Source organism: Taudactylus pleione, unplaced genomic scaffold, assembly GCF_031769625.1.
Source record: "Taudactylus pleione unplaced genomic scaffold, aTauple2 ptg000027l, whole genome shotgun sequence".
NCBI lineage: Eukaryota > Metazoa > Chordata > Amphibia > Anura > Myobatrachidae > Taudactylus > Taudactylus pleione.
Window position 1 is genome coordinate 3,336,720 of NW_028284429.1, and position 19,257 is coordinate 3,355,976.

Here is a 19,257-nt window from a genome sequence, read left to right on the forward strand (position 1 = left end):
CAGTATTAATCTTAAATTGCACTTTTGATTTGAGCACTTCTGATACAGGGCACTTCCAGCCGACTAATGACCCATATGTAGAAGACCTGGCATGTTAAATTACTGATTGCTTACAAGCCCAGCAGCCTCCCACTAATATGGCTAGCAATAAATTGAGTAAAACAAACAAACCGCGCATAACACTAGGTTAATATCAGGCTCAGGGGCCTATTCATCAACACTAAATTACCGTTTTTAAGGACATTTTCCTTCAATAACGTTATTTTAGTATTCATGAAGCCACTTAGCACAGGAGATAACACTGATATCTCCTTGCTAAGTCCCCCTGCGTTCATTTCCACACTCCCCACACATTAGTATGGGGATGTGGAAATTTTGGTATTCATGAAATTCCGAAAATTATGAATTTTCAGAATTTGTTAGAGGTACTATCTGCCACTGTGAGGTGGCGAATATCAGGTGAAACTGACCAGCTTTCAGCTGGACAGGTCCCCCGGTGTCTTCCTCCGGCGGTCTGGTGCGTCCTCTGGCTCCGGAGGCTGGTCGGACACTGTGTTCTCCCAGCAGAACACAATAAAGATTAGAAAAAATACAAAAAACTTTTTTTAAAAAATTTTTCTAATCTGTACTGTGGTCTTCTGGGTGACAGACCAGCAGGATGGAGCCAGAGGCTGCTGCGCAGACAGGTAAGTGCGGGATGGGGGGGAAGTGAGCACGGGGGAGGGGGGGAGTTGAGCGGAGGGGGGGAGACACAAACTTACCGCATGCGCAGCACTATTTCCAGCTGCGGTAAGTTAGAGCAGGCAGGGAAAAGTATCTATTTCCTGAAAAGCTGTCATCGCAAAAATGACAGCTACCGTAATAGATAGTTATAGGGAGGAGGAATGATGAATTCCTCCGGTAATTAGGTAGAACCCAGTTCTAAACCTAATTACCTCCAGGGAAAGTTTAGTAATGATGAATAGGCCCCTCAATGAGCTAACAACAAAGAAACAAAAAACATCAAACTAATATACTATGCAGTGATATGCTAAATAACATTGCTTATCAGCAAACGTCTGAGACTTGTAGTCCGTTACCTAAGTTCTCAGGCTAGCCAATGGTGTTTTGGGACTTTTTGGCAGGAGTATGTGACCTGGGCAGACGGGGACCACATCTATTTATATAATGTGCATAAGGAGGTGCCTCATTCTTTATAATACACACGTTTTCCTAATGAACACTGAAGTGATGACATCAGAAGTTTGTACACTATAAGCTAACATCACCTGTGTGTGAGATAATGAGGGCGCTGATATAAAGGAGAGCACAGAGCTGGATGAATCCGGTCCCCTCCGCTTGCATCACACTTGTGGTACAGCAGCAGCATCATTCGTCCTCCTCCTTAGCTGTATCCTCTCCCTGTGGATCTCTCTGTGCTGCTGTCTCCCCACCACATCCTCGCACACACACACACTGCAACTTGTCTGCCATAGAAGCAGCATCTGCTAATTCTGCAGCTGGGAAGGAAAAGGGAGATTGCACAGCAAAGGGAAGGCGAGAGCTGGGCTGTGGTACTACCAGGCTGCAATCCTCTGGGAGAGCAGATCCCAGACCAGCCACAGCACGGAGGTGGGCACAGGGGGGGCAGTGCGATGGTTTGCTACCAAGTTTCTGCTGTGGTGATTCAGCATCATCAGGCTGGGCACATTTAGGGCAGAGACCCGTTGCCCCCACATGCCGTTAGACCCTCTCCCTGGCTGAGACGGTAAGCACCAGTGCTTTTCTTCCATGTCTGAGTGATCCTGTAAATAGACGCAGACCATTGTGTTTGTGGTCACGTTAACTGTCGCTGAGTATTTTGTGCTGAAGGTTGGGAGACTTTTATCTCAGTCGTAGCTGCATGGAAACGCAATGAGGCCCCTATTTACTATTATGCAGAGATCACACAGATTTTCTGTTGCCGCTTATCGCAGTGATACAGAAAGTGACAGTCTCCCTGCTACACTAACCCTGTACGTGTGCATGTATGTATTGGATTGCAGCACAGTTACTATGTTGCAAATGTTGTGCCACCTGTTTTATTGCCATAAACAAACAGTTCCTGTGATTTATAGTAGTGCGAGGCAGCCCTGGGCTCTCCTGAGGTTGTCACCTTGCACTTCCACACCATCTGGGCAGTCATGGGTTAACTACCTCCTTGTTTCAAGCATTTCTCGTCCAGGCCTAAACCCATAATAATAACCCCGCACCATGCACCGGTTGCCAGCCTTCCTGGTCTGCCCCGTGTCCTGCAGCTTCCTGGGATTATTGCACATTCTGTTCTCTGCTTTGGTAAATGCGGATTCAGCCACAAGGATTTGGGAGTAACTGTTCCTTTCACTCTGGCGCAAGGACGCTGCTAAATTCCTCTAGCAAGCCAGGAAAATCTCTTCCTCATTAGAACCGAGGCTAACACTGGCTCAGTGATTAAGAGAACTCATGTCGCCTAAATCCCCATTGGCCTCCTTGTTTTCTATGCCCATAATTGAAGGAAAAGTTAAGCTACTGTACGTGGAATATGAAATGTATTTGTTATCGGCTAATGGTACTATGTTAATTGCTCTGTTGATTGGATGCACAAACTCGGCCATGATCCTCTTACACAGTGTCCCTGGCTGTGATGTGAATGTGTACACAGAAATCCGGACACATTCAGCCGCAGCTGTAATAACTAGACTTTTTGGTGCCCTATGCCAGAGAGAGCATTGGCACCCCCCCCCCCTGGTTTTTTAAATAGGGACATAATATAGTGCACCTGAGAGAGGGCCATGGCCTCATGGGGAAGGGCCAGGGAAGAGATAGGGGAGGCCAGGAGATGCTGGGGATAAATAGGGACATAATATAGTGCACCTGGGAGAGGGCCATGGCCTCATGGGGAAGGGCCAGGGAAGAGATAGGAGAGGCCAGGAGATACTGGGGATAAATAGGGACATAATATAGTGCACCTGAGAGAGGGCCATGGCCTCATGGGGAAGGGATAGGGGAGGCCAGGAGATGCTGGGGATAAATAGGGACATAATATAGTGCACCTGAGAGAGGGCCATGGCGTCATGGGGAAGGGCCAGGGTAGAGATAGGGGAGGCCAGGAGATGCTGGGGATAAATAGGGACATAATATAGTGCACCTGAGAGAGGGCCATGGCCTCATGGGGAAGAGCCAGGGAAGAGATAGGGGAGACCAGGAGATGCTGGGGATAAATAGCGACATAATATAGAGCACCTGAGAGAGGGCCATGGCCTCATGGGGAAGGGCCAGGGAAGAGATAGGGGAGGCCAGGAGATGCCGGGGATAAAAGAAGATGAAGCTACAAGTGAGAATGATAATAAACAGGAACATTGACCGGCCCAAACAGTGCCCCCTGCCCTGCGGTGCCCTGGCGCTGGTCGCACCACCCTAGTTACGGCCCTACATTCGGCAGTCTGAGGATGAGTGGGAAAAATGTAAGCCATTGTGCCGATGGAACGGTCATGCTGGGTGGCATATACATATAGTGATGTCTGTGACAAGTTACATATGACTCCTTTAGGTTTCAAGCTAAGAACACGTAGAATACACACCTGATACATAGCTGTATTTATTGCAGACAGGCAGCACCACGGCCTCTCTTCTTGTAGATGGTCCCACTTCCGCCGGCCACACCGTACAGAAAAACATTGGTTATTTCCTACACAATCTGAGCACGGCCAAGGTATCATTATACAATTCATAAGTGTAGTTCTTTGGCCATTTGAGAAGTTGGTTTCCAAACTAATTACATTCCAGCACACTCATGTGAATTACGGGGCCTATGTATCATCGGTGGCAATGGGGCCCGGCAAGCTATCTCTTCTTATTGCCGTATACTGTGGTATAGGAGACTATTTGTGTGCCTATTATCAAACCTCTCTTGCCAGTAGAGTGGCTCTGGTTAGAGCCAGGTGATTGCTTCCGCTATAACATTACTGCCAGGTTCCGACCTCTCTTTATATACTGCACCATCCGCACAACAGGTGCCAATAAAGGCTGACTGGTGAGAAGGCTGCAGTGGCGAACGCCGTCTAATAATGGCTTACACCAAAGGGTGTCCAGCTCTCCGAAGCCTGAACATTTGGTGATGATTGTAGTCCTCATTGAGAATTAAGGGTAATTTACTGAATGTAGTAATTAGCTGTCAACTTTTTTTTTTTGTAATAGCGGTTAAAAAAAAAATTCAAGGAATGGATTAGCCAAAAAAACAAGTCTTCCATCCCATTACACACTGGGAGTTTTACTGTTCTCTAGTTATGGTTTCGTCTTTATACAAGGTCCGGAATTTCGCTAGGATACTGTTTTATGATGGTAACACCATGTTATCTCAGCTAGGTGCCGGGGAGCGCTGTTTTGGCAGGATTTAGGACTTTTAATAAATATATGCCATTCTGTCTGCCCAGGAGTTGAGAAACTAAGTCCCAGCAAACTCTGCCATGCTTGGATTTTGCATATATGCACTTGTTGACTATAGTACTTGCTGCCTACCTGTAATCAGTGAGCTCAGCTGTGCTGTGTATGGTACCATGGGTTGGGCACTGGCTGTGTATGGTACAATGGGCTGGGCACTGGCAGTAGCTGTGATGTGTATAGTACCATGGGCTGGGTGCTGGCAGTAGCTGTGCTGTGTATGGTACCATGGGCTGAGCACTGGCAGTAGCTGTGCTGTGTATGGTACCATGGGCCGGGCACTGGCAGTAGCTGTGCTGTGTATAGTACCATGGGCTGGGCACTGACAGTAGCTGTGCATGGTACCATGAGCTGGGCACTGGCAGTAGCTATGTATGGTACCTTGGGCTGGGCACTGGCTGTGCATGGTACCATGGGCTGGGCACTGGCAGTAGCTGTGCTGTGTATAGTACCATGGGCTGGGTGCTGGCAGTAGCTGTGTATGGTACCATGGGCTGGGCACTGGCAGTAGCTGTGCTGTGTATGGTACCATGGGCTTGGTGCTGGCAGTAGCTGTGTATGGTACCATGGGCTTGGTGCTGGCAGTAGCTGTGTATGGTACCATGGGCTTGGTGCTGGCAGTAGCTGTGTATGGTACCATGGGCTGGGCACTGGCAGTAGCTGTGTATGGTACCATGGGCTGGGCACTGGTAGTAGCTGTGCTGTGTATGGTACCATGGGCCGAGCACTGGCAGTAGCTGTGCTGTGTATGGTACCATGGGCCGGGCACTGGCAGTAGCTGTGCTGTGTATGGTACCATGGGCTGGGCACTGGCAGTAGCTGTGTATGGTACCATGGACTGGGCACTGGCAGTAGCTGTGTATAGTACCGTGGGCTGGGCACTGGCAGTAGCTGTGCATGGTACCTTGGGCTGGGCACTGGCTGTGCATGGTACAATGGGCTGGGCACTGGCAGTAGCTGTGCTGTGTATGGTACCATGGGCTGGGCACTGGCTGTGCATGGTACCATGGGCTGGGCACTGGCAGTAGCTATGTATGGTACCATGGGCTGGACACTTGCAGTAGCTGTGCTGTGTACGGTACCATGGACTGGCAGTAGCTGTGTATGGTACCATGGACTGGGCACTGGCAGTAGCTGTGCATGGTACCATGAGCTGGGCACTGGCAGTAGCTATGTATGGTACCTTGGGCTGGGCACTGGCTGTGCATGGTACCATGGGCTGGGCACTGGCAGTAACTATGTATGGTACCATGGGCTGGACACTGGCAGTAGCTGTGTATGGTACCATGGGCTGGACACTGGCAGTAGCTGTGTATGGTACCATGGGCTGGGCACTGGCAGTAGCTGTGCTGTGTATGGTACCATGGGCTGGGCACTGGCAGTAGCTGTGCTGTGTATGGTACCATGAGCTGGGCACTGGCAGTAGCTGTGCTGTGTATGGCACCATGGGCTGGGCACTGGCAGTAGCTGTGCTGTGTATGGCACCATGGGCTGGGCACTGGCAGTAGCTGTGCTGTGTATGGCACCATGGGCTGGGCACTGGCAGTAGCTGTGCTGTGTATGGTACCATGGGCTGGGCACTGGCAGTAGCTGTGCTGTGTATGGTACCATGGGCTGGGCACTGGCAGTAGCTGTGCTGTGTATGGTACCATGGGCTGGGCACTGGCAGTAGCTGTGCTGTGTATGGTACCATGGGCTGGGCACTGGCAGTAGCTGTGCTGTGTATGGCACCATGGGCTGGGCACTGGCAGTAGCTGTGCTGTGTATGGCACCATGGGCTGGGCACTGGCAGTAGCTGTGCTGGATATAAGATGTGATGTAACAGTGGTGTGAGATTAATCCCCCCCCCCCCCCCTCTCTCTATTCTTCCTATCAGGCTGCTGCTAATCATCTCCTGATGAGCACAGGGTGACCACCTCCAGGTCTCGCTGACATGGAGACACGCTGAGCGTAATAAGACCACAGTATAGTCTGGAGGAGGGGGCAGAGGCTTCTGTGTAGCACAAGTCTCCTGATGCTGAACAGACACGTTATGGGCCATGGTTTGGGAATGAGAGGCAGCACACAGGGCAGAGGATGGCACTCAGTGGTGGATAACTGAAGTACTTAAGTTATTATTATTATTATTACATTTTATTTATAGGGCGCCACAAGTGGTCCGCAGCGCCGTACATAGTTACATGTGTTCAAGTTTGGCTAACTTTAAAACCTGGATTGTTTGTGAGCCTTGAGGACCAAGGTTGAGAGACACTGCAACACTGCTCTACAATGACCCTGACATGTGGCAACTGGATGATGATGATTATTATTCACTGTAGGTAGAATGCGGGTGAAGGTAGAGAATCTGAAGCGATGGCACGTCTCTGGGAAGGGCAACCAGTTTGGGAAGCAATGGTACGTCTTGCTTGTGGGGAGGCAGTTCACACTCAGAACCTGTAAGGGGGCGAGCGTACAGTATCTGTTGCTAAATGGGACTTGACGACAAGGTTCACGGTGGGCATGGGTAGCGCTAATTGGAGCATGGGGTCCTGTCCATGAGTTTCCACTTTTTTCGAATCGACATTTTCACCATCCTTGAGCACTGATTATACCTGACCTCTCGGGTCTATTTTATTAAAATAAGTCCTAATATCCTGAGGAAATTGGAGTTTTGAGTTTATGCCTATGTAGCAAAGCTCTGCTCCTCGTAGTGACTGGTTAATCTGGGTCTTAAGCCCAAGTCCAGATTTCCAGTTTCCGTGCACTTCTGCTGGCTGACGACTGACTGGCCTGAAGGGCGGCGCGATAACTCTACCAGCCAGTGGTGTCGCGGAGCTGAGTGCAGCGCACGGCTTCCCCGGTATCTACGTCATGGGCTGTCCTGCTGGGTACTGCACCACTTGGCATCTGCTCCGAGCTCCTTTCCACTTTGCTGGCAGACTCTCTAATGATGGAAGTGACAATATTTGCCCTTAGTGTCCACGACTCCTACACTGCTGTCTGTATGAGCGTCCCTCCCATCGTTTATCCAGACAAAACCAGCTTAGCCCCAGTTACCCTAAAACGGGCTACAACCCACTATATAATGATGCCGCACCTTCGTTGCAATCTGCGGACTCTTCCGCCAAACACAGGACTATTGGGAAATGCAGTATGTATGGGAGCCCGTGTTATTGGCGCCTCGGGTGGCAGAATGGCTGGGCACATACCAGGCTACATTTTAGACCCTGAGTGTCCTGTGCATAAATCTCTTCCATGCAGTATGCAGATGAAGGGGTCTAGTTACTAAGCAGTGTTAGGAGACAGAGTGATAAGGTGCCAGCCAATCCGCTCCCAACTGTCATTTTTCAAACACATCCTGTGAGATGGCAGTTAGGAGCTGATTGGCTGGTACCTTATCACTTTTCACTCTGTCTCCTAACACTGCTTAGTAAATAGACCCCTGAGTTTGGAGAAAGTGCCTCATGTAACGCTCACAATCGCTGCATCTGCCTCTGTCCATTCTCTGTCACTATTTGCGCACAGACTATTGATTTAGCACAAGGATCAATGAACACAGAAGAGATACCCCCACGCTTTATTATGGCCATTCAGTATAAAGGCCTCTGGGCTCCACTGACCTTTCTGCCTCCTACCAGGATTTCCTCATGTGTAGCATAGATCAATACCCTTCCCCAGCTCTCTCCCTGTGCCACATTGCGGTGAGACGGACGTATGCCCAGTATAGCAGATGGTCTGATACTAAGATACAGTACGTTTAAATATCTACCAGGAAAATCTGTTTCCAACCAGCACATAATAATAAAAACAATGGCCCTCATTCAGAGCCGTACGCTCTGAGCAGAGCGCACGCTCTGAATGAGGGCCGGTCTCCATGAAAATGGAGCGTCCTCCTGGACGCTCGTATAGCTGTGGGTCACCACCCACAGGCTATACGAGCGTGCATTTTGATGGCCGCGATGGTCGTGACCATCGCGACCATCGAAACTGCGAGCCGGAGCCTGCGGTTGAGGTTTTCAACCGCAAGCTCTGGAGTGATTTTGGCTCTATCAGAGCCAAAATCACTCCCACTGACATCACTAGTGATGTCAGTGGGCCGGCTTTTGACGGGAGGCGTTCCCGTGGGAACGCCCCCGTCAGGGAGGCACGCCTACCAAAGGGGGCGTGCTGTCAATCAACATTGACAGCACGCCCCCTTTGATCGGACACAACGAGCGAAGGACTTTCCTTCGCTCGTCGCGTCTGGCGCATGCGCACGACGGAGCTCCCTCCGTCGTGCGCATGCTCAGTCCAGAACATCGACCCACTTGCGAGCGGACAGCCGCTCGCGAGTGGGTCTGAATCAGGCCCAATATCCTCTTATTTATGTCACTGTGAACGGGCACATCCGCTTTTATGGCAGGGGCACGGCGTGTAAGGCTCTAGTCTGGCTTTGTTTGCCAGAATGTTTGTGTTTAGGAATGTTGGAGGTCTGCAGACCTTTCCTCCCGTTGAATTGCGGGGGAGCAGCGCCGAGGCGCTCTATTGGTTAGGCTACTGCAGGTGCCTTCTTCTAACACACCATACCCACATAACGTCTAGAGCAGCAATATGGCCGTGTGTGTGTGTGTGTGTGTGTGTGTGTGTGTGTGTGTGTGTGTACGTACAATGGAGACGTAAGATTTGTCTGGACACTGGTAAGATGGGGATGGTCCATCGGTTTCTCTGTACAAATGCTAAGTTAGATTTACTTTAGCCAGGCAAGAAATCCTAATTTAATATTATAATTTATTTCCAGTTATTTATACATAGTGCACACGTATTCCACGGCGCTTTACAGAGTATTTGGCAATTCACATTAGTCACTGCCCCAGTACAGCTTATACCCTATGGAGCTCATTCAGACCCGCTCGCAAGATGCGATCGCTTGCTGGCAAAAAGGGGACGGATATTTAAATTAAGTGCTCTCACTGCGTCGCGTAAGGACACCCACTATGTTTTAGCGAGGTACGTGAGCTTGCAAATGTCTGAAGACGCCCCCTTGCCACTCGCAACACACGTCATCTCCGGGAAATGAAGGATTAATCGGGACCATCGTGAGCCATCGGAGCTGCTCGCAGCCCTTGGGGTTGCTTTAACCTTCCGCAAGCACTGCGATCAGCGCTGGCTGAAATACATGCCAGTGACGTGTACAATGACGCTACTTTGCTAATTATGCACACCCTTTAAACGTCATTTTGGTGGCCAGACACGCCTGCGTTCGCAACACCACTCCCCCGTTCACAAGCACCTTCCCCTGTTACCACCCACAAACTGTGCAATCTGTCACTCAGAGCAGCGACCTGATAGTTGCTTACGAGCTTCCAAAATCAGATCGCAAAGAATGGCTTGTGCACTGTGAATTATACGCATGCGCAGATGGGCGAAAATCGCTCAGAGCGAGCAATCGCGCCTAAGCGAGCGGGTCTGAATCAGGTCCTATATTCCATATCACATGCTCACACACAGACACTAAGGTTAATTGGCTCCCAACAAACATTAACCCAACAGTATATTTTTTGGAATGTGGTAGGAGACCCATGAAAGCACAGGGAGAATATCCTGCAGAGCCTGTTTAGTTGGGGGCTGGGGTGTAACTAGATGCCTGTAGGCCCCACAGCAAAAGTTAGTAAGGGCCCCTATGTACCATCCAATGGTGCAAAGTGTATATAACACATGTAACTTTCACACAGAGGCCCCCAAAACCCCACAGCTGTGGGTCCAATAGATCCTGCACCTATGGTAGTTATGTCCTTGGTAGGGAATAATGGACTCCTACGCCCTCTGAGTGGTCCATAACCTGTCCTTGACCACTAAGCCATTATAATCGAAGCCTATCACATCCCCTACCCATATTTCCCAGTGGAAGCACATTACTGATTGCATTTACAGCAGTGCAAATTTAAAATGTAAATGTACATACAGTATAATACTCCAGAGTCCAGAAGAATTAGGACCTTAATGAAGAATGAGGCTCCAACAAGAAGCATCTTAGGTAGAAGTTGCAGTAAATGAAGCTGTCCAGATGGGTTTGTGCATATAGATGTGTCCTCATACTGTACATCTAGCCTATGTATAATCTCTATCAGTGAGTATGGCTGTACATTCACTTTCTATAGACAACCTGCAGAGCCTGGTGAAGCTACCGGAGTGGTCATCGCCGACACAGTTGACCGCTAGTGTGCACCGTATTCTGCTGATCCTCAGGACTGCACAGACATTCCCAGCACATACATGTTGTTGATGTTATATGTTGGTAAAATACACTGTAGTGCCCCCAGGTCACATCATGCCACACGGAAATCCCAGGTCACATTATATCACAGTGCCCCCCGTGCTGGTGAAGTAGATATGTGTTGTGGGCCCCCTGTGTATGTCGGGGGTATGTTAATGCTCGTCAAGTGCTAGGCTTCACCTTAGCCGTGTGCCCACTCCTCCGAATTCCATTCATTGCCGCATGCACCTGCTACTGGCCAATATTCGTGCACGCCGTACCCATGAAATGCCCCTCTGTGCGGTAAGCAGGACATGGACCATACTTCCCAATTTCCACACCATGCACCAGCGGGACAGCCCAGCAATCCATTCTGCCCTACGTAAATCAGGGCTATTGGGAGTTATGGTTCATGGCCTTTAATTTGATTCCTTTTTGTTTTTCTATCTCTTGGTAACATAATGACATCTGTAACAAACTCCAGGTCTGCAGAGAGGCTGCATCGGGCGCTGTCAGACAGACATCAGGATGGGCCACGCTCCAATGGGCGCACCTGATTGATGGATCCAGTTTGTCTCATGTGCGTGGGTTTCTGTATTCACAAATGATCCCCAATGTCTGCTCCATGTAATAATAACTCTTCCCTGCCTAGGACATATCTGGGGCCATAACGTGCTGCTCTCTCAGCTGCTGCTGGACTGTAGACACTTCTCTTATTATCAGAGTGCGTTTCCTATTTTTGATTGATCATGGAGACTTCCCATTGGGGACATAATTGAGTTTCTCCTTTAGGACTAATCTCCAGTTTAGCGCTGAGATCCTTTAATAACAAGTGGCAGTAACAAGATGACTGACTTATGGTCCTCGGTGACAAATCTGCAGCGGCTGCAGCCAATTCCCCTGTACAGTTCAGCAACGCGTTCCAGATCACGGATAGCGAGACAGGAGCTGGCATGGGCAAATGTCAGTAATTTTCTAGGATAAAATGGATGAAACTCGTTAATATACCAGTACGGGCGGCTTATTTTTACTTTGCCTGACGCTGGGCGAGTACGATGCTATTTGGTGCAGCGCATTAAAAATGCTTTGTGCAGAATATTGGGCACTCACCTGCTCACTCAGCACTTATGCCATCTTATGTATGTATGGCAGTACCGGGGGGGAGGTTAGGGTTAGGCACCCCATGGGGAGGGTTAGGCTATGGAATAGGGGGGTTAGGGTTAGGCCTCCCCCGGGGAGGTTTAGGCTAGGGAAAGGGGGGAGGTTGGGGTTAGGCCAGGGAAAGGGGAGGTTAGGGTTAGGCCAGGGAAATGAGGGGGTTAAGAGTAAGCACCACCGGGGGGGAGGTTAGGGTTATGCACCCCATGGGGAGGGTTAGGGTTAGGCACTCCATGGGGGGGTTAGGCTAGGGAAAAGGGGGGTTAGTCACCCCCAGGGTAGGGTTAGGCTAGGGAGAGGGGGGGGGGAGGTTAGGGTTAGGCACCCCATGGGGAGGGTTAGGCATTGCATACCGATCCCGATATAAAGTTACACTTCCATGGACACTGTTTTGCCATAAAAGATTATGTTCGGCACACACAAGACTGATTTATGAAGCTCTAACTGAATACAAAGTCCAAGAATGCAGCAGCCGTAGTATGGTGTCACATGACCACTTTAGTGTCAGTACTGGACATGCCAGGAGACTCTTTTCCAGTCTTCCCTGCCCAGTGTTGGTGGTTCTGTGCCCACTGCAGCCTCGGGGTCCTGTCCTCTGGTGTGCTCTGCTACTGCTGCAGCCCATCCACTTATCACAGTTATTTGAGGTTCTGTTGCCTTCCTGTCCGCATGAACCCGTCTGGATGTTCTCCTCTGATTTCTACTCGTAACTAGAGCTGCTCCTGCCTGTATGCATTACTGTCTTTGTGCACCGTTCTCTTCTAATGCTAGATGGTGGATTCCAACTGCGGTCCTAACTGTGTGGAGTTTGTATATTCTCCCTGTGCTTGCGTGGGTTTCCTCCCGCACTCCAAAAATATACTGGAAGGTTAATGGGGTCCCAACAAAAATATGTGTGTGTGTGTGTGTGTATATATATATATATATATATATATATATATATATAATGTGTGTGTGTGGAGATGGGTGTATATATATCACACACAGTATATCTCATTATCGGTTTGATGTGAGCTTGTGACAGCCCTGTGCGCTATTCTATAATCCGGGAAGTGTCCTTATCTGACAGTTCCCATTTTCCTGACGGCGACAGATTAGTTGTAAATTGGTGCAAACTAGACCAGAGACACCTGACAGACGGATAGGAGGCTGCGGATCTGTAATAACACTAATTCTGAGGTGTCAGATTGGAAGCCCCCCACCCCCCACCCTGCCTGTTCTATCTGTGCAGCTATTAATGAGGGAAGTTGTCCGGGGGAGTAATCTGAGGCGTACAGTAGTGATCTGTCTCCGATCATTGCACTTTACCTAAAATAAAGTAATCTTTAGCTGTAGACAAAGGTATCTCCTAAAAACTAGGCTTGACGGAAAAGGCACAATGGAAATAAGAGCGATTTGATTCGGAGATGGCGCTGTAGCACGGACGCTGTGTTTGTGCTAAAATATGCAAAAGCCGCCAACCGTCAGCGTCTCTGATCCACTGCTGCGTACGGGGATGCAACCAATGGATGAACTGCGTGACCATTGGTCCTCTGAGTAATCCCCAGGTTACTCCGGGATGGGCAGGAAAATCGCACTGTCGGGGCCAGTGACGCTGCGCCAGTTTCGGCACACCCAGAAAATGAGATCCGTTGAATAAACCGCTGGTGGCTTTGTCCATAGAAGTGTCAGCCTCCCAGACCTGTATACACCCCGGGTTAGATGGACCAAGCTCCTGGAAGAGGTGACTGCCTTTGGCGTGTAGTATAGGAAACTAGGTAACTGGGAGACCGCAATCTCTTGCGATTACGCAGTCCCTGATTACCGGGTCAGTGTCAGCCTTTATAAAGGGAACGAAGTCTGAACCAGGGAATTAGAGACCTCTTGGATTGTAAGCTCATTTGGGCAGGGCCATCTCTTCCTTTTATGCCAGTGTATGTTGTTGGTATCCTGATGCCCTAGATGTACTGTATGTTACTGTATGTCCTATGTTGGTGCTTTATAAATAAAGGATAATAATACTACACCTGAGCATTTAAGGGAGTGTTTGGGATGTCATTCTGTATTAATATAACAGAGGTTAGGAATAGAGCCGACGGCACATAAACTTCTAGTCAGGGATAGAGGGGTTAATAAAGTTAAAAATGTTTGTTGACAGTATGTAGGCAGATGTGATAGGACGTTAGGTTAAGGGGCGGGTTTAGTGAGAGGGTGTAGAGAATCTGCTGTGGTAAAATCTGCCTCTTTGAATTGATCTCCCTCCCTCCCTACCCTCTTGTGTCGGAATGGGTATGATATATACCGACAGCCTTAGGGCTGCCTAACCCTAACTTCCCCCCCAAGTGCCTAACCCTAACCACCCCCTTCCCCGTTGCCTAAACCTAAGTCCCCCCTGGGGGTGCCTAACCCTAACCCTCCCTCCCCCTAGCCTAACCCTAACCCTCCCGGGGGGGTGCCTAACCCTAAGTCCCCCCCCGGGAGCCCTAAACCTATCCCTCCCCCTTTGCGGCTGTCCGCTCGCGGCGCCCGGCATCACTACGATCGTGATGCCGGGAGCCGGTCTCCCGGCGTCGGGGAAATGCGGGCGTCTACATCTAGACGCCCGGCATTTCACCCTTGCCGGGATAAGACAGTCGGGAAGCCGGCTGCCGGTATATAGGCAGTCGGCTTCCCGATTGCTTCCCCTTGTGTCTTGTGTCGGCTTTATTTCATTAGCAGGGAAAGACCGGCAATATTGAAGCGTCCATCTTGCAGCAGTAATAGCGAAGCGCACCCCTTCAATGCACTGATAGGCTGATTTCACCCTATTGGGGTCAGCGGCACCTCTCGACCGAGCAGGATGAATGGTGCATTGGCATGGGTGTTGGGGCCGCATCACTTGCTCTGAAAGGGATAGTTGGCCCTTGCAAGTTTTACGATCAGCCCTACACTTGTCTGGGATAGTTGGCCCTCACAAGTTGTGATATACTTCCGGCCTAAGACAAGTGGACGCTGGTTATTTGCCGTTCTTTCTCCTGCCACCATGTCTACCTTGTAACCAAATAAAGCTGACCAATTAATTTAAACGGCATAACTTGGTCTCCTGTCTTTATTTTAGTTAAACTAAACTTAAGTCATACTTGCCTACTTTTGAAAAAGCATTTCAGGGAGATTGCGAAAGCAACACCTATGAGCGTGCGGTTAAGTGGGCGTGTACTGCTACATCTGAGGGGCGTGTCATAAAAATGACTTGCATCCAAATGTAAATGATCCGCAAAGCAGTTAGTAAGATCTACTTGTTGATGAAAACACACTGATACTTCTCAGAAAATGCATGTAACCATAGGGATCATTGTGCCTTATAACCAATGCAGGGAAATAATACTAATGATCCTATTTAAAAGTAAATATCTCTGGGTTTTTTTTTGTAAATAAATGCTTCATAATGTCTGTAAGATGCAATGAGGGAGATTGCTAGACTCTTCAGGGAGACGGGGAGATTGCTGCTATTTCAGGGAGTCTCCCTGACAATCAGAGAGAGTTGGCACGTATGGTTTAAGTTTATGGGTCACATCTATCATCTGATGATAGAAAGTTTATAATCTAAATCTGTACTGTCTCTGTATCCTCCCTGGTCTGTCATGCCATCCGTACTACTACCCCCAGCTGTCATCTGCATCAATACTTCCATTATCCCCAAGCATCTATCATGTGTTTCTACTACTGATATCCCCCTCCCCAGCTGTCATGTGTCCCTACTATTACTACACCCCACCTGTGTCCTTCCTACTACTCCTAGCCAGCTCCGGTGGCCTTACTACTGATACCTCCTTCCAGCTGTCATGTGTCCATAATACTGCGCCCATCCAGCTGTGATGGGCCCCTGCTACTACCCCTCCAACTATCATCTGTGTCCTTCTACCCCACTGACCACCACCCAGCTGTCATCTGTCACTACTGCTACCGCCCTACTACTGGTACTAACTCCCCCAAGACTTGTCACTCTCCGACACTACGGACATCGCATCCACTTCCGCCTCCCGTGTGCGAACTGCACTACCGGTTTCTAGGCAACCTAGATGCCGGGCGACGTCACGGGTTACTGGGAACGCAGGATGATCGTCCATTAATCTGATTGGTTCCTCACCCTTTTTATACCAGGCAGCGTCCTCATGGCTTTGCTGGGTATAGCGTCTCCGTACATGCCCTTCCGGTTCCTGTGCTAGACTCAGCGTTTCCTGTGAGTACTCCCAGCTTTGCTGCGCGGTTCGTGTGTTTCCCCGGACCAGTTGTTTCAAGTGGTTCCCCTCTTTCCAACTTCCACATTGCTTTCACCACCGGCTCTCCAGCCACACTACCGGCACTTAGCCGCACCTTCGGCTCTCAAACCTGCATCCTAACCTTCTGATGGACTAGCTGTGCTTCAGTCACCGGTTCTTTAGCTGTCACACTTTACTCCGGTCCTCCTAGGGGATCTGTGTAAACCTCTACTACCCCGAGTCGGCCGCCTAAGTACCGGTGAACAGCGGGCGGTTGTTAGTGGTGAAAGACCTAGTCAGGGGCACCTAAAGGGCTGGAGTGGGTACTATTTACCCGGGCTTGCTTGAGGGGCCTGGCGCCGCCCCACCCCCCCCCCTGCCTCTTACATCACAGCAGCCCAGTACACACTGCTGTGTGCTGGTCTGCACTGGGGGACTGCTCGCGCCTGCTAAGCAGCAGCCACCGCAGTCTCCGATGCCTGTGGGGAGCGCTCCCCACTGTCTATGCACCGGGCTGAGGGTCCCACCGCGCCATCCTCCCCAGTGTGCGCAGCGCTTGTTTTTTTTTTTTTATTTCCCTAAGGATGCCCCCCGGGCCCGGTGTGGCTCTCTGTGCCACTGGACCTTGTTAATTGGGTTCTATGGGGGTTCACACTGGTTACCCTAGGTAACCGTAACATTGAGGTGGGCTCATCTGCACCCATAAGGGAGATGAGGTCACTCCCCACTAGCAGAACCCCTCTGTCACCTCCAAGGTGTAGTTGATTTGGGTCCCCAGGGTGAGAGGCAGGGTACGCTCAGTTTGGAGGAGGATGGAATGTGCAGGTCACTCAGGAGAACTCTCGGCACCCACTCAGCTGGGTGCCCCGTTTCTGCCAGCAGAACTTTCCTGGTGTCTCCTCAGTCCTCCAAGTGCCAGAATCTCTTGAATTGTTATGTGAAATGATCCGGCACTCTCTCCTCTAGGTGACCACACACTGACTGCTGCTGCCAGTATGTGTCATTTCACTCAAAAGTACTGTGGTGATCTCGGTGGTCAGTATGTGAGCGGTTCGCGGCCGCCCACCCGGACAGACTCTGGACAGCGCCTTACATTGCTGCTGACGCCTGGAGCACGGGTGCTTCGTCCTCCCTACGCCCCTGCCATGACATTACTCTCTCTCAGAACCGTTAATTAGCATTATAATTTGTATAATTTGACACAGGCGCCGTTGAAATTCATCATTGCTCCAGCCGGATACAGCTGATCCGAAAATAAGCTGTCTGCCCGAAGCGCTTCACCTTTCCGAGCACTGAAACTATTACGCCTGCGTGACGTACAGATCACGCAGGAACGCAAAAGGCCCGACGTCTGGCTGAAGGAGTCTGACAGGGGCGGAGGGATTCGAAAGGATGCCGCTTCGCAACCCGGGACTTCTTCCCATAGGGAAATTGCAGCTTGAAGATGCCGAATGCTCCCGCAGTCAAGTTTAGAAAATATTGTATTTTCGGAGCTTGATTAATTCTGTCCCCATACCAGTGTATTGGCACAGCGGGCCATGCCAGGAGAGAAAGGTAAGCAGGAGATATCTGTGATACTAGTGTATGGGGACAGCGGGCCATGCCAGGAGAGAAAGGTAAGCAGGAGATATCTGTGATACTAGTGTATGGGGACAGCGGGCCATTCCGGGAGAGAAAGGTAAGCAGGAGATATCTGTGATACTAGTGTATGGGGACAGCGGCCATTCCGGGAAAGAAAGGTAAGCAGGAGATATCTGTGATACTAGTGTATGGGGACAGCGGGCCATTCCGGGAGAGAAAGGTAAGCAGGAGATATCTGTGATACTAGTGTATGGGGACAGCGGACATTCCGGGAGAGGAAGGCAAGTAGGAGATATCTGTGATACTAGTGTATGGGGACAGCAGGCCATGCCGGGAGAGATAGGTAAGCAGGAGATATCTGTAATACTAGTGTATGGGAACAGCGGCCATTCCGGGAGAGGAAGGTAAGTAGGAGATATCTGTCATACTAGTGTTTGGGGACAGTGAGCCATTCCGGGAGAGGAAGGTAAGCAGGAGATATCTGTGATACTGGTGTATGGGGACAGCGGCCATTCCTGTAGAGGAAGGTAAGCAGGAGATATCTGTGATACTAGTGTATGGGGACAGCGGGCAATTCCGTGAGAGGAAGGTAAGCAGGAGATATCTGTGATACTAGTGTATGGGGACAGCGGGCCATTCCGGGAGAGAAAGGTAAGCAGGAGATATCTGTGATACTAGTGTATGGGGACAGCGGCCATTCCGGGAAAGAAAGGTAAGCAGGAGATATCTGTGATACTAGTGTATGGGGACAGCGGGCCATTCCGGGAGAGGAAGGTAAGCAGGAGATATCTGTGATACTAGTGTATGGGGACAGCGGGCCATTCCGGGAGAGAAAGGTAAGCAGGAGATATCTGTGATACTAGTGTATGGGGACAGCGGCCATTCCGGGAGAGGAAGGTAAGCAGGAGATATGTGATACTAGTGTATGGGGACAGCGGGCCATTCCGGGAGAGGAAGGTAAGCAGGAGATATCTGTGATACTAGTGTATGGGGACAGCGGCCATTCCGGGAGAGGAAGGTAAGCAGGAGATATGTGATACTAGTGTATGGGGACAGCGGGCCATTCCGGGAGAGGAAGGTAAGCAGGAGATATCTGTGATACTAGTGTATGGGGACAGCGGGCAATTCCGTGAGAGAAAGGTAAGCAGGAGATATCTGTGATACTAGTGTATGGGGACAGCGGGCAATTCCGTGAGAGAAAGGTAAGCAGGAGATATCTGTGATACTAGTGTATGGGGACAGCGGGCAATTCTGTGAGAGAAAGGTAAGCAGGAGATATCTGTGATACTAGTGTATGGGGACAGCGGGCCATTCCGTGAGAGCCCAGACCCCCAGCATCTTGTTAGTTCTATACTCTAACACACCCAAAATATGGGAGTGAGCAAGCCAGATCAGTTGCGGATGGGGGGTGCTGCATAATGGTCTGGTGACATTGAGAGTAGTAAGGGGGGGGGGTGTGAGGGGAGATCTATGTAAATACCTTCTGTTCTCAATAGGCAATTGTAGCTATTTATGAACAGTGGAGGGATGTTTGGTCCCTTGTGGCCCACCTCACCATATGAGGCGGGCCACATAACCATAACCGTATGGTTATTTTTTCAAATCAAGGGTTACAATGACAGGCAGTACAATATTCCTAGACTGACATGTACA

The 19,257-nt window shown here is 50.0% G+C and overlaps 1 protein-coding gene across 4 annotated transcripts in view; it reads left to right on the plus strand.

Moving 5' to 3' along the window:
- The window catches only part of OSBPL5 (oxysterol binding protein like 5), a 130,238-nt gene that overhangs the window by 13,519 nt on the left and 97,462 nt on the right, over window positions 1-19,257 (plus strand). The window contains exon 1 of one of the 4 annotated variants that reach the window (XM_088451800.1): window positions 1,399-1,747. The exons of the other annotated variants lie outside the window; for them this stretch is intronic. The gene's annotated coding sequence lies outside the window, so the exon portion shown is untranslated. Of the gene's footprint in view, window positions 1-1,398; window positions 1,748-19,257 lie in introns of those variants that run through there. 4 annotated transcript variants of the gene reach the window in all.